Genomic DNA, 25,640 nt, shown 5'->3' on the forward strand with positions numbered 1-25,640 from the left:
CCATGAGATTTTTTAACATATTTTAAACATAATATCATCCAATCTCATTATCGAAGAATAAATAACGTTACATAATAAGAGAGGTAATAAATCTTGCACTAATAAATACATCCTCATTTGTTTCGTATGATTTAAACGTTGATTTATATCGTATCATTGAGATGGTTAAAATTATTAATAAAACTAGGCAGTGTAATTTTTTTATTTGATCTACTGATCATCCGTATTAATGCGAGACACCTAATTAATGTCCTGAGGCGATATAATAGGCTACTGCGGGCAGTCGAGCACGTAATGGGCACGTGGCGTAACTAAGGAACGTTGTGCATCAATGCGTTCGATTTTCGATGAATCACTGCAAAAGAGTAAATAAATATATAAGTCATGTACATAGTGTATAGACTATAGTTATGTAGACATATAATTATGTAGTCTGACTGAACTTTAATAGAAATTATATGTTGTTTGAGGTCAAACTCCTTTACGCACGCATGTTTTGATGAGTAAGCTGGTGAATGTGTAACGAGAGAGTTACGAAAATTGTGATCGGGCGAGGTGAACGGAATTTGAGAGGGAGATTTAAGTTAGTGAGGATAGAAAGAACGAAAGAGTAAAGTTTAGTTTTACTTCAGTCGTGTGGTCTAAAGCACACTCGTGTTTTTAAAGATTTACGAATAAATTTTACTAATATGACAGATGTTCTAGATTACAAAACGTACCTATACTTATCCGTGAATATGTATAGATATGGATGGAACCACAATATTTTTACGAAATAATAGGATTTGTAATCTTTGTTTCAGCGAATTTGAGAAAAACATTGATACCTATAGAAAACCAAAAATTTGTTCATGGTTATAATTTTAATTGAAATCATTTTGTTATTTATTTTTGAGCTTTAAACTACGAGTACATACACTAAAAAGCATGTTACTTATCCCTAAAGGTACATTTACATAATACTACGCGAGCATAGACGCATACAGACCCTTTCCCTTACTTATAGCAAATGAAACATCTTTAATAATTAATAATAAAATTAAGGATGATACATAATTTAGGACAAACAATAATAAACGTAATAATAACATCAATAAGATCTGAATCACAGCGTGGCAAATGAAGATGTTTTTTTTAAATATTCCATTTATATCTTTAGTCTTGCGGTTTTCCAAAAGCCACGACGAGTCAGGCTCTTTCTTTTACCAAACTTAGACACCGACTGACAAAAGCACCATTTGTGCGGAGAATGCCGATCGATTTGGTATTCCGCGCTCTAATAACATTCCGGGACGATATTTCACGCACCTCGATACCGGAGTACATCACTTAACCCGACACAATGCGACATGCACGATTTATTGTGTACAGCTTGCTGAGATAAAACGTAGACAATGGCCTATCAGATGGCGATCTACGGCAACACGTGTATGCTTTTAGCCCTAGACTTCGACACCCAATTACGTTTTTGACGTCGCTCCTATCATTCATCACTAACAAATGAGCTGTTTTTATTACTTGCTGCGTAAAAACAACGTCGTGTAGAGCCATCAAGTTAGTGAAGGCATTGTAAAACTGGAAGATAGATAGATATAGATGCGAAGACGAAGATAACTAGTTTGAAGTTACTTTATTTAGATTAAATTTTTGCGAGAATGTTGCTAATTCCTCTATTTTTCATACTTTTATTAAACACAAATTATGTAATTATTATTTTGTTGCATGGAATAAGAATTAATTCTTGGGAAATATAGTCTCGACCGCAGTAATTAATAGCCAACTAAATCATTGAAACTTTGAATGTACCACGGTGTCGCCTAGGCATAGTTTATAAGTGACACTTGAATAGCATTAATTTAGTAGAGTACGTATGCGTCTCACATCAATTTGGTCTTCGTATACAGGAATATAAAGCCAAACAATTTATAGCACATGAAATTTGTAGGACTAGTTTGCTCGCTACGTGTTACTAATTACATCATTTACGGTTACAAAAGAACTTAACAGGCGGTTGTCAAGCGTTCATTTACGCGAGGGTGAGAGTTAATTGTACGAAAAAATTCATAAGAGCTATAAAAGTCGCATTGTGAAATAAAAGGTGAAGTTGAAATAATAAAAAGTGGGGTGTAAACTTACTCCCCGGCGCGAGATATCGACGATGTCATTAAAAGACACGCATCTCCGTCGCTCGCGTTTTCGCCATTTTTCACGCATCACTAGTAACGTTTCATACGAAACGTGCATAATATCTGACGGAGATATTTACCGGGACTACTGATCAAGTACCGTAAACATCAGCGTCGTTTAAAAAGCTTCCTCTTTATATGTAATGTATTAAGAGTTTTCTATATGGTGCATTAAGACTTTCAAATTATTTACGCTCCTTGTAATTATAAAACTTCGCAGGTTGAATGAATTAAGAAGATTTTTATATGTAAACATGTTTAAATATGTTTTTAGTTTAAAAATAACATTACATTGAGTAGAACTTTATTTATTTAAACGAATTAGTAAAAATAATTAATAATATTAAAGCTTACTGTTTTATTGTTTTTAATCTGCTAGGCTTAGCTTGAAATGTATTTCAGTTAAAATATATTAAAGCTTGAAATCAATAAATACATCTATAGAAGTATTTTTTTTAAGTAATGGCTTCATATTTTGTATTAGTCGTTGATTTATTAAAAATATAAAAAAGTACTACGAACATAAATTAAAATCCTTTTAGGAGAGATACAAAACTGATAGCGTCTTCAAATTACACTACCTGTATTGTGACTCATAGACATGGTAGAGAACAATCAATTGTGTATTGTCGTACAAAAATAATAGCCGGTTCGATGCCACAACCTTCTCCCTTGTGACACATATCGGAGCCGCATCGTATGTCACAATGCCGATATACATCAGTTGACGTCGCTGCCTCATGTTAAAGTGATTTTTATTACATTCGATTCAGTTGCTTTGTTCTAAGCGGTTATAATCGCCAAAATTATTATAACCTATAATATAAAATTATTACCTATAAATTTGTACCTATATCTACTTTTTAAGTCAATAAACAAATTATAATTGATATGAATCTATACAAATAAATAAAATTGGAGTGTCTGTTTGTGATATGTATGGATGTATACACGGTACATATACCAAAATAACATTTATTTTTATATTTTTTCTCCGTCTGCCTGTCTGTCTGTTTGTTCCGGCTAATCTCTGAAACGACTGGACCGATTTTGACGGGACTTTAATTGGCAGATATCTGATGTAATAAAGAGTAACTTAGTACTTTTCTATTACATTTTTTTTATTACTCTGCGAACTAAACAATAACTATTTTGTTAAATTCCACGCGGAAGAAGTCGCGGGCACAGCTGGTATTGTTTTAAAATTTTTTGGAAACTATTTTAGAGTTAAAAGATTGAAAAACTAAAGAAACATATTGCAACTTACAAAATGTCATTACTAATAATAAAGACTAATTTCGTGTTAGTGGCCTATTTCATATGCAGCTAAGTGCAATAATTTACACATGATTACGTCGCAGATGTGAACGTAACTTTAGCTCCAGTGCCTTTTGATAAGGTTTCAGCGAGTGATAAAGTCGCGCAGCCTTATGTTGTACTGGCACGCGACCGCACGGCCACGCCTTGACAACCCGATAGGCATGGCTTCAGCCACATTGCGGTTATATTTAGATCATAAAACACTACAATAATGCCCCAAAAAGGTTTAGAATATTATTAAAATTCGGTTCTCATTTCATTAAAATTTTTAAAGAGTTTCTTAAAGATATATAAAACTCTGTAAATATTAAAATGATAGAATAATAATCATCAATCAATCATTCCATTCTATTGCAGTCCACTGCTGGACATAGGCCTCCACAAGTTCGCGCCAAAAATGCGTGAACTCATGTGTGTGACTCATTATAGAATAATAAGAATTAAGAAAAATATAATAGGAAAGAGAAGAGAAGTTACTAATAGTGATAGAATATAATCACGTTAATTACGTGCTATTATCTTAGATGCCGCGTTGGCGCAACGGTCACAGCACTGGTTTGTGGCTGTTGCGCTAACGATTGTGGGTTCTATCCCCACATATGACAAACATTTGTATTGGCCATACAGATGTTTGCCGTGGTCTGGGTGTTTGTGCAGTCCTTGTGGGTCTCCCTATCGTGCCTCGGAGAGCACGTTAAGCCGTCGGTCCCGGTTGTTATCATGTGTACCTAAGCGTCGGTCCATGTGCACCTGAAAGCGATCGTTACTCACAGTAGGGAATATATCCGCCCACCCGCATTGGAGCAGGGTGGTGGATTATGCTCTGGTCTTTCTCCTACATGGAGAAAGAGATCTATGCCCAGCCGTGGGATATTACAGGCTGAGGCGTAACTTATTTTCTGAAAGTCAATTCAAGGCCAGTTTTATTATTAATGATGATTAATGTCTATTTTATTTAATAGTTTTCATATATAAAGCTGGTTATTGCTATTCTAGTTGCAGGGTCAATCACCGCTCGTCACAAAATGTTTTATACGACAGATAGATATTTGTTTAGAGTTTTAGACACGTTTGAGATTTGTATGAATATAATTCCAGATCGTCGGAGTACAAAATTTTATGGAAATTGTGTATTACGAGATTATATAAAATTGTTAACCTTTTTAAGTAGGTATAAAATGATATGACATTGTAGGGTAGTACTGAGAGATTTTAAAACAAAGAAATGGATTTTGGAGGCTACGTAATTGTTATTACTACGAAATCGCTTCTCATTCATTATAAGTGCATAGTATAGTTTTAACGAAGCCGTGTCTGAAAATGGCAGTTGAACATAAAGGAACGGAGAGCTCACCTCGAGATAGGTACTCTACAGGCTTGTAATTTTAGATATCGAGCCTCCCCCAAATCCCCCGACTCATCCCGACTCGACTACGGATTAGAATGAAAATACAACGCTTTATTATCTCCCTTATGACCGTATGTCTTACCTTTACCGATTCACTCTTATTCGTTTTTTATCGACTGAAAGATGATTACTTTGATATTGTACTTAAATTATAAGATTTAGTTTACAAACTGTATTATGTATTGCACTAATTTGGTATTTCTGTTTCATATTATTGTTATATGTATAGATGTCTTAGAATAGTTTATAGACAGTGCCATTCCTTTTAAAAATGGCCGAATTACTGTACAAAATATTATTTAGCCAGTACGTCTTGTTTTGAGCAGATTTGCTTTCTCGATACAGATACAGGATACAAAACGATTATCGGTTTATTTACCTTGATTACCCTTAATATTTTGCTTTTATGTATTTATAATACGAAATTCCGTCGAATTATTGTTAGAGTCACGTTTCGTCGACTGCAGATCGCTCAATAAGCGACATTTATCTGCGTTGACACAAGGGTATCTTTGTAAAACGTTTGCGGATGGAAGATTTTCCTCCTTTTATTATTTCTCAAGTAATTTATAACACTTTTAGGTTAAACATTTTCTTTTCTGAAAAGTCTTTATGCTCATAAGCGAATAATTTTGTTTTTGAAGTTCTTTTTGACTGGCGTTATTGTAACGAATTCTGCTATTATGATTTTTTAAAAATATTATTTAGCTGTCAACCGCTTTGCTGAAATGAATATATTTATGAATATTTTTTTACAATATTCATGCATAATGTTGTTTCAGTGATTCATCATTCAATGTTAGCGAAATGCGGACATCAAAGGGTTCTATGTATTATATTAAAGTTTCATTCGACGCCGCGCGCGGCCGCGCAGACCGGCAATTTCCTTTTCAATTACGCCTACTTGAAATAAAAAAATACAATTTTTTATTTGTACCGTGGTAATTAAAAAGGGATTCTGTAATGAAAAGGTATACCGCCAGTTCCGGGCGCTCCTCTCAATTTCGCTTCCGTTTGTTTGTTCCACGAGAGCCACGCCTTCGGGGACTAAAGTAAAGGGTTGCTGACATCAACTCTGTTATATGCGATGTATGTCAACAAAATTAAACCGTTGATGAAAATTCAGTTTTCGTTTTTTGCATTTATATTACGTTAACCGAATCTTATTAGCAAACGAATAGCTGAGCCACTGAAATAATATATAAATAAGCGAATAAATTTTGATTTTCACCTTTTTATTTATATCTGAACTCAAAGAATATTAAATAATAATTTTTTTCTTAATATTTAATATGCTTATTATATAAAAAATATTACTAACTCAAATTAGCAGGCCCGTGTGTACAAATATTTATATTAATGAAATCACGACACGGATGATAGCGATGATACGGATGTAAAGACCATCTAATTTTTAAACTAAGGTATATAATAATAAAAATTTAGGAGTTGTTTGTATACAATAAAGATAATAATCATACATTTTCACCTATATAGTTATACTCTGAAAGACGATTTCAATGGTCATGAGATTAATTAGATTTAATAGCTATCTTCTACAGAATTATATTTAATAGCAATTTTATATCTAAAGCGGTAACCTATAAAAACAGCCTTTAGCAGAACTCATAGAGTAGTAGATTAAAGTGGCAAATACGGATCGACAAAGTGACGTCGCGGATGTGCGTCCGATTGCCGACCGACTCGATGCTTCCTGCGCCCCGGGAAACTTAGTCTTTCCACTTTGACTACAACGGAATAGATAACTAACGCTGCAGGCTTTATGAGCTCACTATTCAGACTGTTTCCTATATTATTATTTGTATTTTTATTTAAAAGGTGAAGATGGCGAGGGTATTAAACGCGTAATAGGATTGTTTATATGTATAAGTACTATTACTATTTATAGTAATCGTAATTATACAACATACTATCTTTAATATTATATATTAAAATCTATAACATGGTTTTTACAAATCACATGTTCCTGATACTTTTGTGATATTTTTATGTTAAACAAACAATTTAGTTTTTAATTTTATCGCTATGATTTAGGATTAAAAACAACTTCATGATTTACATATTCCATTTCAAATAACTTTTTGTGAATCATATTAATACTTTTCTATTTTAATTAAACTTTTTTTTTAACTCTTAACCTAAACTCAATTTTGAAAAAGTACGTTTATTTATGGCGACTGCTTTTATTTTGATGTAATTTGTTTAAAATGCAGCTCGCATTGTCGCTCGTTTATAAAATGATGTCCATCATTCAAATTGAAACAACTTTTAATTTTTGTGAAATAAAGACTAATTTAAAAATAAAGAGTACTTATGGGAAGTTTAATGATTTTATTTCTGTATTTTTAAACTTATTACTGTGTCGCTGATCACGTATCAACAGTTTAAACAACAAAACATATATGTGATGAGGTACATAGATAGCCAATTTTAAAAGTCATAGAAATTGTATTTTTAATTTTTAGACAATTTATGATTTTATTTCCCAAATTTTTTAACTTGAGTTAAAAAATTAGTCTGCGTAAAAAGGATTCATAAAATCGAGTTTTTTGAAAATATTGAGTGGCTAGCATTGTTTTGTATTCGATGGCGGGATAACCATCCAACTTCTGGCTTTGAAATACACAGGCCGAAGACGGGCAGCAGCGTCATCGGTGCGACAAAGTCAGCCCTGCGGTCACCAACCCGCCTGCCCGGCGTGGTGATTATGGGCAACACACATGTGTTGACGCCATTTTTGGCGCGAACTTGTGGAGGCCTATATCCAATAGTGGACTGCTATGGGCTGAAGTGATTTCCGGCTGTTTCAGTTTATCATAATTTTATATATTAATTAATATAATACTTTTATATCATCAAAATGCTGTTACTAATGGTATTTATATTGTGTTGATAGTATCCGTCAATTTGGCTGTACCTTTAAATTGTCATTCATACTGAAATAAATTATTGAAACATTCATAATTATTCATGCTAGGTTCAATTTTCATTTCACTTTAGTATTCAGTTAAATATTAATGCTGTTTTTGACAGGGATCCCAAGTGTTCTCTTTGGTTTTTAGGGTTCCGTACCTCAAAAGCAAAAAAACGGAACCTTATAGAATCACTTTGATGTCCGTCTGTCTTCTTCTTCTTCTTAGTCGCACACTCTTGTCAGAGTTGTCGTGGCTGCGCTGACGAGGTACATAGTGGGGTGTTTGGTGGGTTGATAATATTTTCGAGGGTAGTTCTCCTGGCGATGTGCTTCCATTTCCCTCTGTTGGAGGCGTCGCGAGTACACTGGACCATGGTGGACTCAGTAGCTCTTGTGATGACGTCTGTCCAGCGGGTTGGCGTCCGACCGCGTGTTCTCTTGCCTTCCACCTGGCCCTGCACCACTAGTTTCTCCATCGAGTTTTCATTTCTAGAGATGTGCCCAAAGAACTTCAGTATTCGTAGTTGTACAGTTGATGATAGTCTGTCTTTGATACGAAGTTCTCTGAGGATGGATACGTTGGTGCGAAACGCCGTCCACGGGATCTTTAAGTGGCGCCTCCAGCACCACATCTCTAATGTATCGATTTTACGGCGATCCTGCAGTTTCAGAGACCAAGTTTCGGCTCCATAGAGAAAGATTGGAAACACAAGGCATTTCATCAACCTGACTTTAGTCTTCTTGGTGATCCTTCTGTCTCTCCAAATCTTTCCCAGTCGTTCCACAGCAGACCTGGTCATGGCGCACCTTCGCCTTATTTCGTCGCCACATCCTCCAGTACTTGATATAGTGGAGCCGAGGTAAATATAGTTCTGTACCACTTCGTAATTAGCTATTTTGTGTACATTGCTTCCACTTTGTTCAGCCCGGTCCACTATCATCATCTTCGTCTTGTCTCGGTTGATAGCAAGTCCGAATTGGAGGCTGATATTTTCTAGACGTCCGTCTGTCTATCAAGATATTTTTTCTCAGAAACGCATGGAGGTATCAAGCTGAAATTCAAATCAAATACTCAGGTCTACTGTCCTTGGATCTGTGAAAAAATCAAATTTCTAAGCCAACACAATCAAAAGATACAGTCGTTTATGCTGCAAATTTTCGACACTCGCAAGGGAAACAAAACCTAGAGGGTACTTCCCGTGAACTCAGAATCTTGAAATCTTGAAATTTGGTACAAAGCAACGTCTTATAGCACAGATAAAGGAAAAATTGCAAAAAGCTTAAATTTTTAAGTACATCTTATAATATAAATATTTTTAATAATTTTTGTACGGAACCCTCGGTCCGCGTGTTCGACTTGCACTTGGCCAGTTTTTTAGAAAGTAAATGCTTATTTTTAGGTTTTTCATTATTTTTCAGTTTATATATAAATTTATTATTTTGTTTACGATTTTTAGAGTAAAAATATACCACTTATTTTGAATTAGTTCATAGAACGTCAGAAGAAATTGAAATTTGTGATCTGTATGTGTGACAGTTTTCATACCGGCACTTTAATTAAAATAACCGCTTTTTACTAAATGGATATGGATGTATACACGGTACATATACCAAAATGACATTTTTTACAATTTTCAACCGACTTCAAAAAAGGAAGAGGTTACTCAATTCGACCGTATATATATATATGGACACCAGGATAGAATGATGAAATCCTAGAGAAATCGAGAGAAACCCTCGAAAATGGTAGTGACGACTAGTGCGTTTTGTATTACTTGTCGATGAAATTGAAGTCGGTTTATTTCGTTTGCGAGCAAACACAATTATTGCCTGTCTGTCTGTCTGTTTGTTCCGGCTAATCTCAGAAACGGCTGGACTCATTTTGACGAGACTTTCACTGACAGATAGCCGATGTTATAAGCAGTAAGTTAGGCTTCTTTTATTTAAACAAATATTTTTTTTTAACTCTGCGAGCTGAACAATATGTTTTTTTAAATTCCATGCGGAAATTTCATGCGGACGAAGTCGCGGGCACAGCTAGTGTAAAATGCTCTATCTGGTTATATTTTAGCAGTTTAAATTGTGCCGTGTTAACCCTTATTTTAAAATATTGCGCTATATTCCTATGGAGATCTTGAATTTTATGAAGAAATAATGCCCTTAAAACGCCAGCGACCCTCTTGAAATATTCTAAGAAATTTGCGATTCAAATGCGTAAAGCCGTTTAAAACGCCTAACAAATTAAAGGCGGACTCGTTAAAGCAATTACTGATTACATTATGAAATAATACTTTCGCAAACTTATATATTTATAGGTCTATCCGTGATAGTATACTTAACAATAGTCATGTATCATAAGCAAATCTATGTATGCAGCTAATAATAAAGTAATTGTTCTAAATACAGATAAAGAAATTAATTATTGAGCATGTACCTAAAAAAAGTATCTGTACCTAATATACTATTAAATTTACGTGAATAATCGCTTTAAATATACAAGCAAAATGGAGGCAAGTGAGAGCTCAAAGGATTAAAACAGGTACGTGTAGCAAACAAGACCAAACAGAAACTAGTACCGTATTCCTAGTAGAGTTGAGTAAAATTCTCATATATTAATATTTAACCGGAACTGTATTCCCGTATTGTCGAATATACCAGTCCTTAATAACCATGTCGTGGTCTCCTACAAGCAGTCGTAAAGCTAAAAGCTCTTATAATCCGGCCACCACTCGCTAGGAAAAGTATAACGGGTGAGGCTTTTAAAAACCCATTCCCGTTAAAATTAGCGATAGTAAATCGTCTCGACGGCTTTGTTTTAAATATTTTTAAAATCGTCTTCGAGAAAAATAAGTAAATAAAACATTAAATCTGTGAGTGTTTTGTCTGTTTAAATAGAAGTCGCAGGAGACGCCATCTTATCGGCGCGGCCGATATCCATTTGCGAGCCGCACCCGGCGCCCACACCACCGCGCGCCTTCACAACTTCTCTTGTTTGCAAACTCGGATTGGATCTCGCGTTCTACTTGCCCCAGGAAGTCCGCAACTTAATTTTATGACTTTAAAATCTTGTCGCCGCTGACCTAAACACTTCCTATGGCTGCTAACACAGTCGACTGTTCCATTAAACGGCAATGTTTTAGATAATTTTATAGTGCTGTTTCATGATGGAGGTTGACAGGTAGTTTGTTATAAGAAATTATTCAATAGAATCGACGGGCTAAATGTAGCGCACGAAGCACAGTGGGGATCTAACATGACAATGGTATACTAAGGATCTACATGTCAATGTATGAATACGTTAAATGACTTTGACCAATTGATTTTAAAACCGTTACCGCATCACCCTTGTTTATGGCGATACTATGTAACATTTTCAATTAAAATAATATCAGTTTATTTAAATGACGTCACTACTGACAATTTTAGGAGCAAACGGCAATTTAATGTTTAGTAAAACATTTGTATATTTTAAAATAGTTCGGTTGTGTACAGAGTAATCGATTTCAAAGATTTATTTAACACTGAAAGGCCTATAGCAAACAGTGGGAACATAAACAAACGCACGTGTAGACATATGCTGGTAACAAGTGCATCACAGCGGGTGTATCGGGCCGGCGTGGGGAGGAGGGAGGCGACGTGGATGTTTGACGAGCCTTTGTTTAGAACATAAAATTATACGACATCGATAAATTCTTTGTTTACGAAATTAATGAATGCGTTCGTCCGCTCGTAGGAACTAACAACGACGTAGTACTTAAAGTACGCTAACTTTCATGTGACATTCAGTAGCAATGCATACAATACAATCCATGTGAACGTTAACAATTAATTTTTATAACCCAAATTTGAATTAAAACGAAAGAAAAACTCACAACTTTAGAAATGTTTAAAAATAACTTGAGGTTGTCTTAAAATACGTTACTAATCCCAAGAAATGTTTTGAAACTCAATTCTATAAGCAAACAAGCCTTATCAAAACACTCGACTCCATAAAAGGTCACGACGGGTAACGTCAACCCTGGAGATAATTCCTATTATCGCGTTTACCTGAGGACAGAATTCAACAATGGCGCCGGCAGATGTCTCCGCAAAATAAACTCGAGAACAAAACTAAATCATTGTAAAGATAAAAATGAGGGATTAATTATACCGTATACAGTCGGTTGTACCGTATAATAATAAATTGTCATCAAAGACATGAATCGCGGTATAAAATGTTAATGCCTGGTATTATATTTGACAACAATGACGTATTGTGCGAAGAATCCGGGGACCGCAGCATGTTCCCGACTCTCGCCGAAACTTTAACGATGTGGAGTTGTTTATTTTTTTACCAGCAGTTTAGACGCATACTAAAATCTGTGACGCAAATTTCACATGCTTTGTAAACAAACATGATTAGAATTCTTGTTGCAAATTTTAGTGGAAATTTAATTTAACATTTTAGTAAATGTAAGTATATTCTATATAAAGAGTATATTAAGGTTTATTAAAATTTTATCATAAATAATTTGAATTACATTTTTAAACACACGAACCTCTTGTATGCTAAACAACTAAAATGTTTTTAAAACGCTGCACTACTAGGTACCTACTTCAAGTATCTACTTTTATTTATGTTGTCAAAATATACATATGGGTAGCAACAATTTTCGCTATTTTTAACAATACTTTTCCCGTACGTTTGTTTAATCTTCTGGCGCAACAAATTGTCAACAATTGCTTTAGATTATATCCAAACGTTTGAACATCGAGACCTCTCGATCACGACAACAATAATTGATTTAATCTCTATAGACAGTTTCCGATCAATGTATACCTGCTTGCGAATAAGAAGTGGATTACAGTTTGTCCATTCCTTGCTTAACAAAGCGCGCAGCTCTTTATATTTGATAGCCCGTTGGAGGATTTATAAAAATAAATAAATATTTACAACACACACACACACACGGTCATCTGTTCCTAAAGTAAGCAACTTAATGCTTGTCATAGGTAACAGCCGACTGGTATAGCCACATTTTTTTTTGATAAACACATATAAATAATACACATATAAATAAATATATATATTACACCCAGACTCGGGGTAGGAATCATACCCACAACCCCCGGAGTAGAAAGCAGGGTTACTACAAACTGCGCCAACGGGCAATAAGTCAAATACGAGTATAAAATATATTTCGCAGTTTTGTTGTTTAAATAATTGAAATGTTTTTCCAATTATTTAATTACAAATATCAATGTAATAGCATCATAATATCGTTTACTAAATGTCTCTAACAACTTTCATTATAATTTTTTAGTTGAGTCAGAAACATAACGAGATTGATCTAATTCATACTACTTACTTATTAAGGATTAAGCATAAATTTTATTTACAGTGGATTGTTTTGCTATTTTAATTGTATTCCAAGACTTGATCAGTGAAATTTATATTCAAGTCTTAGTCATAAATTTTCATTCGAAAATCATTTAGATAACATGTGTTTTGGTGTGTGTGTGTGTGTGTGTGTGTGTGTGTGTGTGTGTATATCATAAAGGTAAACCGGTAAACCGTATTCATTTCATTAATTCACATATATTATTTACTATTCGTTGTGGCACGTCAACGAGGAAACTGATAAGATCAAATATCGATAGTCCCAATATTGTCTCGCATTACCTTTGTTACGAGAGTAATACCAAAAATGCTTCCAGGATTTTCTGTTCATACTGTGACATGAAGTGAATATTACAATGAAATATTATATTATGTACCTTAACCTGAATGAAATAAGACTCAAACTCTGTGTCTTTTTCACATTTCTCGACAAAGAAGTCTGTACTATTTTTATTATTTTATATCGATGATGAGCTCATTCTGTTTTATTATTAAGAGCAAGAATTATTAAGAGAATAATTTAATTAGCTCATATCTACTGTCGACACTTAAAATTACCGCAATCAATATCTTCGTTCGGCTAAATTTGTATATAAAATAAAATTAAATTTATAAATACCATAAGTATTAAAGAATTTTGTGATTCCCGTCTTAATTGTTAAGACACTTTTGCACATGCAATATAAATTAGTTGTTTAAGAATTGTTATTTAAACGAAAAAAATGTTTTAAGGTACAACAATAAAAATCATGCTACGATATAAATCTTTTAAGATTCATCGTTCCGCCTATTACAGTCCACTGCTGGACATAGGCCTCCACAAGTTTACGCCAAAAATAACGTGAACTCATGTGTTTTGCCCATAGTCACCACGCTGGGCAGGCGGGTTGGTGACCGCAGGGCTGGCTGTGTCGCACCGAAGACGCTGCTGCCCGTCTTCAGCCTGTGTATTTCAAAGCCAGCAGTTGGATGGTTATCCCGCCATCACTCGGCTTTTTAAGTTCCAGGGTGGTAGCGAAACTGTGTTATCCCTTAGTCTCATCTTACGACACCCACGGGAAGGGAGGGGGTGGCTATATTAAACGTATGTATATATTAAATTTAGCAAACTTTATTTAAAAAAAAAACTAACATTTATTTCTAAATTTTATATCATTTACAATTCACAAAATAAGATATAAATTTATGTCGTATATTTTATATTAATCCTTATATTTTCTTATAATAATTGATATGAAACATTTGACATATGATCCCTGCGCGCTTTATCGCTTATGGAAAAAAATCAATAATTACATTACACACATACAAGTACGGTAGTAGGTAGACAAGTACGGTAAAAAGTTTAGGGCAATTGAAACTAAATTTTTGTTTTACGTTTTTATTATGTAGTCACTGATACCAATGAGAGGTGTGAGTATTTTTATTGATTAGGCACAACAAATGCGTCACCAGAGTTTTGGACAGACGTTACTTATAACAAAATAATCACAATACTTTTTTAAATACCCCTATTTTCAGTATTATAGTTAACTAAAAGGGTAAAGTAGTATTGTTTTGCGTAATCTAACTTAACTTACTAACTTAATTTATTTTGGCACATTTATCTTTTAATATTTATTTCGATTTTAATTTTTTTTTTATTTTCATTATTCAGTCGATTTCATGTTTTATAAGAACAGTTAAAGCTGTTCAGTTTTATTCATTTAAAATAAGTGTTTGTAAGACTATTTATTTTTTATAACAAAATGCTCAAGCATACATTTACATATTCATAATATCAACGGTAATAGCATTACACCGACTGTTACACATTTACACAACCGGAATTTAATAAAACGGTGCAAGGGAAGGAAATTGTCTCTAACTATTCTCTAAAAGGCCCCTTAATCACTCAGGGCATGGATACAATTCAAACACAAATATAATTAATGCTATTCCGGCTCACCTAATTCGAGAAGTTACCCGTATCTGAGTAAACAACCTAATTGCAATCCCGATTCTCTTCCCTTGGTGACATTTACCTCGGATGATAATATTTCCATCTTTTATGGGGCACCGTGATATAAAAATCTTTATAGGTGATAAAATACGTCAAAGAAAATTATATTAATTCTATAGTTATTCTTCCACTAAGATTGGAATTTATTTTAACCTTATGTACATGTTTATACACATGTTCTATTCAAAATGTGTATAGTTAGACTTATTTTAAATTACAAATGTCTTAATATTTTTAGCAAACGTAATACCCAACTAGTGGATTCTATTTTTAAAGAAAGAATATAGTCTGATACGTTATATAACCGCAGAATCAAGTACAATAAGTATATGACGTTTTAGCAATATAATGAAATTATTTCTGATGAAATATGTGAAATGAAAATACAAAAAAGGTAATTTATTTATGCCGAGACGACATAGGTTAAGCGGTTTAGATGTTTCAATTTGCTATTAATCAGACCACCGCTAAAGCTTCACAATTATAATGGGTGAGTTCAGACATAACCATCAAACAGGACCAAGCGTGTGGTTGACGAACCGTGCAAAATGATAATTAAGAGAAACCGCTCAGTCATCGTTAATGCGATAGCTGCCATGTAAATTACAGCAGTGGTGTTTATAACAATACCCACAGTCGATGGTATTCATTTAAAATTAATACTCTGAAAATATAAACCTTTGTTGTAATTCACACCTAGTTTCCTTGCTAAAAATTATGTATCTTCATGTATATTAAATACAATAAATCTATTTAGAGCAGAAACGGCAATAGTCAGTTTGAACGTGTCAATGTTAAATCCTTCTTGTCCAGTAGAATCAAGCTTGATTATTAAAAAAATATTTTTAATCAAGCTTTTCTAAAATGAAAAAATAAGCTGTAAATATCGAACAGTATAGAAGAGTAGTTATTTTTTACACTAGTCGGTGAACTATTCACGTCAATGTAGATGTAAGCATGTGTTACATGTACTCTATAAAAATAATGATATATAATATTTATTTGTCATATATATAATATATATACACGATACATATAAAATTAATGTTAAAAATAAGTACAATACCCGTAGGGCTAGAGAAAATAAATTAATTAAACCAAAGATACATATATTACTATGGGGCAAGAACATCTCGATATCTGGTTCCTAAAGTATTAAATAAAATAGATTTTTTAAGACAAGATTTGGGAATTAGTATTGGCTTACTTAAGAAAAAACTTAAACAATATATTTTGGAAAGTTAAAAAATAATGTTAAAAAACCTGTCACGGTATAAAAAAATTTATTTCGTTTTTCAAAAATGATTTTTAATTTTTTATGTTTTAGGCATAGTTTGTAGTTGGATTAAGTTAAGAGAATGTCATATTTTGTCTATTTACAATGTCGTTATGTGTTAAATAAGAGCATGTCTCGCCATCAAACAGCAAAGTTTGGCGAGGACAATCAAGCTGTAAGACCATTGTAATTATTTTTGAAAAAAAAAAAAATAAAAAAAAATATTTATTTATCATATATTAATACGCTAAAGTTAAAATGTTTGCCTCCCTTTTTAGAAAAATCCTCACAATTACTCCACATAAATTATTATATATCATTTTATAGATAATCTACTTCGTTTGTTCGTCGTATGCTCGTTTTACCGTTCTAACAACTAAAAATCTTATTATTGCTTTTGTTTTTGTAAATTAATTAATTATAAAAATTTATTATATATATATTTTAATAATTAATTATACATATATATGACGGCTTAATTTTGAAACTACGTCAACATGATTGACGGTTGGTAAATTTTTTGTTCAATTTCAAATCAACTCACGTATAAATGCTTTTTTGTAATTTTGTAAACTGATAATTATTATACTTATTTAGTGCGAATTATTCGCACGGGTATAGGTAATATTTTAAATTTACATAAATAGTAAAAGTTACGGACGTGTAAACATAATATGGTAAGTTGTTATATTTTACTGTACTGTACTGTGTGGCTACGGTACTAAAGAATATAGCCACCCCCTTTCTTCCCGTGGGTGTCGTAAAAGGCGACTAAGGGATAACACAGTTCCGCTAACACCTTGGAACTTAAAAAGCCGACCGGTGGCGGGATAACCATCCAACTACTGGCTTTTAAATACACAGGCCGAAGATGGGCAGCAGCGTCTTCGGTGCGACAAAGTCAGTATTGCGGTCACCAACCCGCCTGCCCAGCGTGGTGACTATGGGCAAAACACATGAGTTCACGTTATTTTTGGCGTAAACTTGTGGAGGCCTATGTCCAGCAGTGGACTGTATAGGCTGTAATGATGAATGATAATGATGTTATATTTTAGTCCATATACTGCAATATTGTTAACCATGCCAATGCCAATCTAAATTAAATCTATCCAAAATACGTTAAATGATTAGCTATTACGCAGGTAAACGGCAAAAGGCTTATTAAAACAGCACAATAGCAGATCTGTGGTTAATACACTTGTATGCATGTCTATTATATATATATATATAATATTGTTGTTATTATTCTAAAATGGCGATTAGCTTTAATACGTATTTTTACACATTATAAGATTCTTAATGCTCGTTACAACATCAATACAAATAATTTTGCTCTGAAAATAACGAAAATCGGTTTAATGTCTATTTTATGTATTCCAAGCTGTTGTTAAAATAATATGCTTTTTACAATTTTCAAAATGAATATCTTTATTATAGCTAATTAATGAAATTGATAACCTTTTTTTTAAACACCTTCATCTTTTTAGTCGAGTGAGAACGGTAAGGTTGCAAAGGGCAACTCGAAGCTATAGTGTCATACCGCTAACACATTGTCTGCCCTCATTGTCTGTGTTGTCGTTACACCGACGTTCAACTTTTTATTTACGCCCAAGTGCACTCTGGTTCTGTCGCGACGAGAGCTGAATTAAGCTTCTTCGTTGATATGGGATCATTCAACCCGTGGATATCAAATTACACAGCGAAATGGGTGCTTTGTTAGCTACTTGCACGTGATATTCCTTTTGTTACTTCACTAGCGTGACCATGGATCTAGTATTTCTGTTAGCGTAAAAGCTTGTGACAATCTAAAACATAATATAGCTTTGTTATTCTTTATACTTTTATATAATTCATACTTTACTGAATTAGAACACACAAAACATCTCCATTTTAACGTTTTTTCATTTTGTAAATTTATTTTGTTTTAGAAATAAAAAATATTAGTTTTTCATTTTTTTTTGTTTGAGTATTCATTCATTGATTTTAATTAATGGTTTTCAATTTTTGAATGTTAATAATGTTCTTCAACGTTGACTTTGTTAGGTAGCTGCGACTGGAAATTGAATTTGGCACTACGCAATTTCCGGTCGGCGTCAAGCTTCCGATTCACTTACCACCTCGTTATTTTTTATGATATTTTGAATAAATTTTAAAAAAGAGAGGCATCCCAGTTCTAATGTAAATTTCAATTTATTTTGTAAATATTTTTCGCTAAATATTCGAATAATGAACATTTATAATGCTAATTGGACCAACATTCCAATGTCCAAAAGTACTATATTTAAATATAGTAGGAGATCCGAACTAGAGAAGAATTTCACCCATCTACTTAATGGATGAAATACTACGAATTTAAAGAATTAATTCAATAACTACCGACAGTATGAAGCCTTTAGAAAATCTAAACGTTAGAGTGTGTAAAATAAATATCAAGTTATTTTTATCCATTAAGCAGATGGGTGAAGGTCATGTCTAGTTCGTATCTTAGACTAATAAGAATTATTCGATTTAAACAAAGAAAATCTTTGCCTGTTCTTTTAACTTTATTATTAAAAAAAAAAGAGTGTGTCCTATTAATAAAATAAATGTGATTACATCTTCTCAAGCCATGTTCGATCCGCGCTGGAGCGGTCAATTTTTGATATGATATTCAAAAATGTTTAGAATTCCTAATGTGTGGGTAACATAAAAATAAAATCGTACATATTAAAAATAGCATGGTGTCGTCTTCTGTCAAAGATTTTCATTGTAATATGAAACTTTGAATAGTTATGGGTTTCTGTAAAGAACTCACTATAGATGGCGCCACGTTTCGCTTAAACTGATTATAAAAATCATCATATCAAAAATTTCGATCTAGCGGGTACATCTTTCCATAGCTTAATTGGCTAGAGCGCTGACACGGTCAGTCGGAGACGCGGGTTCGATCCGCGCTGGAGCGGTCAATTTTTGATATGATATTCAAAAATGTTTAGAATTCCTAATGTGTGGGTAACACAAAAATAAAATCGTATACATGACCTTTTTGACATCCTTCTATAAAACTCTTTAATTTTATACCCATATTGTAGTGTTCGAAAAAAAAATTTTTTTTCATTCATTATAATGGCTTCGCACAGCCACCATGTTTGATTTTTTTAACGTCACCTATATAACAATACTTTGGCTGCTAACAAAAATCTAACGTACCTCTATTATGTAAAAACGTTCAGCAGTTCTGGAGATATGTAGGTAATAAATAATATTACACACATACTGATATAAGATACGTGCAAAAACATAACCCTTCTTTTGCAGTCGAATATCGTAGCATTGTATGCTAAATATATTATATATGAAAACGGCATGTGAAACAAAACAATCACGTAAATGCATGCCATTTCACATATTGAGATCGTCCATCATTTAGCAAATGTGTGATTTAATTATTCATATAATTAATGTTGCTGTGATTTAATAGCTTTCATTCTTTGTAATGTGTTTTAGTTATTAATGCAGTGTTTTATTTTACTTTTATTTCAATAAATAATATAAGTTGTAAAAATGTACCAATAATGTGTGAAAAACTTAATCCTATCCAACATAGTAAAATAGATTTTTACCTAGGACTTTCTCTTATAAGCAAAGTTTTCCTCCATCATTACAAAGCTGTAAATGGTTTGTTCTAAACTTATTTAAACGCCAATTTCGCATTTTTTGATACAAATAACAATTTATGTAATTTTATTTAAGCCTAAAGTTAACTTGGCTATTTCATATACGACTCATTAAAATAAAGACATGCGCATTTTATTAAAATATAATATATTACAGCTATTATTATTATTATTTCAGTTATAACTAAAAACCTTAAATATATATAATACTAGCTGACCCGGCGAACTTCGTATCGCCTAACAGTGACTTTTAAGTATTATCACAAATCTTTTGTATGGGAGTATAGAAAAGTGTTGTTTTATACTTTTTCAGGAAATTTAAAATTTTTTTTTTTTTAGAATTTGTCTCTCCGTAAGAACCATCCTCGTACTTCAAGGAATATTTTAAAAAAAGAATTAGCGAAATCGGTCCAACCGTTCTCGAGTTTTGCGCTTAGCAACACATTCAGCGACTCATTTTTATATTATAGAATAATAACTAAAAAATATTATTAAAAGGAATCCCTTTAGGCAAGGTTCCGAAGATACTGGCTGCGCTCCCCCTTTACAGTTAATCAATTAAAAACATTTTACTTTCGTAAGCCATTTCAAAGTAGTGCAGCTATTTTGAAGTACATTTTGAAATATTAAGATTACTAAGATAGCTATCACTAGTTTTAAAATCTTATAAGTACAAAATAAAACAGGAAGAACCAACGACTTAAATAATTCTAATCATTATAATTATCATCTAGCATGTGGTCATTTTTTTAACCGACTTCAAAAAAGGAGGAGGTTACTCAATTGGACCATATATACATATTTATGTATGTTCGGGGATAGCTTCGTCGTTTATCGACCGATTTTAATAATTCTTTTTTTTTTTTGTTGGAAAGGAGATATCCCAAGGGTGGTACCGTGATAAGGAAACCAGGATCTGATGATGGGATCTCAAAGAAATCGAGGGGGACCCTCGAAAGTCGTAGTGACGACTAGTGCATTTGTTAATTTTGTTTTGTCTACTTACATTGTCTTGTCGTTGTAATTGAGGTAGTTTTTTTTTTTCGTTTGCGGGCAAACACAATTATTTTTCTTATATAGCAAATCTCATATTCAACACTAGATATATTAACTAAAACATAACTCAGAAATATTGTTCATTTTAGTGTACATGTTTTGATAGTTGTTAAGAAATTATTGTTTCCAACAGTCGTAAGAATATCTTTTATTAACCGACTTCAAAAAAAGGAGGAGGTTACTCAATTCGACCGTATATATATATATATTTTTTATGTATGTTCGAGGATAACTCCGTCGCTTATGGACCGATTTTGATAATTCTTTTTTTGTTGGAAAGGAGATATCTCAAGGGTGGTACCATGATAAGGAAAGCAGGATCTGATGATGTGATCCCAGAAAAATCGAGTTAATCTCTCGAAAACCCGTATAACTTTTTACTCGGTGTACTGATTTTGATGATTCTTATATTAATCGAAAACTGATACTTTTCTTGTGGTCCCATTAAAATTTGATCGATATCTTATAACTACTTTTTGAGTAACCTTTGATCGCTAGTAATCGAAAGCCGATGTTTATCATGTGGTCACATTTAAATTTCATCGAGATCTTATAACAACTTTTGGAGTAATCTTTGATAATGCGTATTTACTTGACTATTTTTTCGTCTACCTACGTTGTATTACTTGTCGATATAATTGAAGTCGGTTTTTTTTCGTTTGCCTGCAAACACAATTATATATAAATACGTGAAGCAAAAAATATTACCTCTTTTTACAAAAATTGCACGGACGGAGGAGTATGAAAATTCGCATACTTATACTTAGTTTATATAAAGAAGGAGTGCAGAATACTATTTTTTTTCAAATTATGCATAAAAAATACATTGAACCAATAAAAAAATACACAAACTACTATGTATGTGACACACACACACACATATATACTCTTTTGTTTATTATTATAGATGAAGAATGTATTATTATTGACAACAGAGCCTTATTAATGTTCAAACTTATATTTTTAATAGTTTTTTGAATTTGTCCATATATAAATATAATTATAATTCATCGCCTATCTCTTGATATAATTATGTAGTGTGTGTTTTATATTAAAATTGATTCTTGAAAGTGACGAAATGACACATATCTGTGCGTGCCAAATATCAAGATCTTCGGCCATCTGGAATTGGGTTATTTCTTATGAGTGAATCAGTTATTACAATATAAATGGACTTTGGATGGATAATTTTCAGTCGTTGCTGTATAAAGAACCGTTAATAAGCGCATCAAATTTAATGCTTGTCGATTAAATATAATAACTTTAAGTAATTGAGGTTGTATGTTACTAGGAATAGTTCATTAAATATAACGCCGTTCCTCTTTTTTTAACCGACTTCCAAAAAAGGAGGAGGTTCTCAATTCGACTGTATTTTTTTTTTTTTTTTTTTTTTTTTTTTTTTTTTTTTTTTTTTTATGTATGTTACCTCAGAACTTTTGACCGGGTAGACCGATTTCGACAAATTTTGTTTTAATCGAAAGGTGGTGTGTGCCAATTGGTCCCATTTAAATTTATTTGAGATCTAACAACTACTTTTCGAGTTATATCCAATAATGCGTTTTTACTTGACGCTTTTTTCGTCGACCTACGTTGTATTATACCACATAACTTTCTACTGGATGTACCGATTTTGATAATTCTTTTTTTGTTGGAAAGGGGATATCCCTAGTTTGGTACCATGATAAGGAAACCAGGATCTGATGATGGGATCCCAGAGAAATCGAGGGAAACTCTCGAAAATCCGCAATAACTTTTTACTGAGTGTACCGATTTTGATAATTTTTAATTTAATCGAAAGCTGATGTTTATCATGTGGTCACATATAAATTTTATCGAGATCTGATAACTAGTTTTTGAGTAATCTTTGATAACGCGTAGTTGCTTGACTATTTTTTCGTCGATCTGCGTTGTATTACTTGTCGATGTAATTGAAGTCGGTTTTTTTTCGTTTGCGCGCAAACACAATTATCTTTTAAATTTATTTTGTCACACTGATGCCCATTTAGACACGTGTTTTAAATTACTATGAAAATGATCGTTAGCAAATTTAGAATACTTACTATTTATAGATGTTGATCACTTAAAGATTTGAAGTAAGAAATGAATTTAAGCTAAAAATTGCGAATACGTTTTAATTTTTTTTTAAGAATATATCTTTGGGAAACGCGTAATAAAAATATTATCACTTGTAATTTAAATTACACCACATCAAAAGATGAAGTTTATTATTTATTAAAATAAATAATATTAGAACTGACGAAATTACGAAAGTAATAAGTTCACAACTTCACATCAACCTTAATGTCTGTCAAATATTATGTTCATATGTTACTTTACATTTTTATAAACATACTTACTAGCTGACTCTACAAACGTTGTCTTGCCGCTAAACGCTATTTAAAAATAAGGGTTGATCGTAGAGGGTTGAAAATTTAGGGTTATATGTATTTTTTTATGTAGTATCATAAAAAAATAAAAAAAAATAATTTATCTAAAAATTAAAAAAGATATATATTAGGGGTGGACTACCCTTAACATTTAGGGGGATGAAAAATAGATGTTGTTCACTTCTCAGACCTACCAAATATGCATACAAAATTTCATGAGAATCGGTCAAGCCGTTTCGGAGGAGTTTAACTACAAACACCGCGATACGAGAATTTTATATTATATTAGTTTTCTGTAAAGTAATACATAAAATACTTACGGTCATCGTTGAGTGTATATTACAAATATATTACTATTTCTTGGAAAACGAAGCAGTATTTTGTATGATCCTCAAGAAGGGAATTCCAGCTAAGAGTGAAAGAGAAACTGTGAATACAGGAGAAAGTGATGGATTTTGGCTCGGAGCCAAGCTGCGCATCGTTTCTAAATTTATTAATATCTTCTAATTTGTGAAGGGAAATTAAGGTGATAATTAACATTTTTGTCATCGAACGGATTACGATACAACCATTTAGCTTTATAGGCGTAATTCCGAAAAATAGAACTATTATTACAGTTTTAGGAAATGAGAATAATGACGAATTAAATTATCCTACGAAGGAGTTATGAATGTTTATAAGTGTTGATCGTAACCTATTAGGAAACAGAAATCAACAGACTTAAGTTCCATTTAAAATTAAATGCAATACAAACATATACCAACATTTTAAATCTGCTATTAAAGTTTCGTTATCGGTCAACCGTATTTAAAATCATTGTCTTAGAGTTTACAAAGAAATACATTAAAAATAGATCAGTCATTCAAAGAAAAATAAACAGACGGTTTCTAGTTTAAAAGTTATTTTTGCTCCGTTCTGAAAGTCCGTCTCGCACAAAAATGACATTAAATTACTTATTCGGGTGAAATTAATGAAAAGCAACCCGGTAAGCGTAATTTTTGTAATAAATTACAGGGTTCAAATTGACAATGGGGATTAAAATTTGAATATCCGTTATCGTTTTAATTTAAATTCGAAGCACACGCGTTGATGTGTGGCAGTTTAAATAAAATTTGTTTGTTTGTCGAAGTTGAACAGTTGCCGGCAGCTCGCGTTTGTCAACACGTCAAACCATTGGTCTACCAACTTCATTTGCTAGTACGAGGTTGTTATTAAAGTTTCAAATACAAATGGAGTAAATATATTCGTTAAATATTTCGTAAGAGTTTAAAGTACTTTGCGCTATAAATTACAATAATGTCGTTATATGGTAATTTAGAAACAACTTTAAATAGTGAAGAAGAGCGAACTAATTTTTAACCGATTTCCAAAGAAGGTTCTCAGTTCGTAATTACCGCAGAACTTTTGACTGGGTGGACCGAATTCGATTTTTATCTAAAGGTGGTGCGTGTCATGTGGTCCCATTTACATTTAATTGAAATCTGACAAAGCTTTTAAGTTCTATCTAATAATGTGTATTTACTTAACTATTTTTTCGTCGACCTATGTTTATTATACCGCATAACTTTTTACTGGGTGTACCGATTTTGATGATTCTTATATTAATCGACAACAGATACTTGTCTTGTGGTCCCATTAAAATTTGATCGATATCTTAGAACTACTTTTTGAGTAACCTTTGATAGAGCGTATTTACTTGACTATTTTTTCATCTACCTACGGATATTACCTGTCGATGTAATTGAAGTCAGTTTTTTTTGACTACTTGCGCCTACAAAGTGCCAATAGATCTAAATTCTTCTCGCTGTATTTATTCACCAACTATAGTAATCTCATTTGCTGAATTCTTTATGTTTGTTAATTAATAAATGTTTTATTGCAGTGCTTATGTCGTCAGCATAAGAAACAGAACAGTAAAATAAAGGATTTCCAATCAGAGGCGACGGCGTGAAAGAGATTCTAATAACATTCAAAACTCGTCCCCGGGGACGGTGTCAGTTTAATTACGAGCACGGGACACGCCACGCCGTCTCT

This window comes from Melitaea cinxia, chromosome 4, assembly GCF_905220565.1.
Source record: "Melitaea cinxia chromosome 4, ilMelCinx1.1, whole genome shotgun sequence".
Classification (NCBI taxonomy): domain Eukaryota; kingdom Metazoa; phylum Arthropoda; class Insecta; order Lepidoptera; family Nymphalidae; genus Melitaea; species Melitaea cinxia.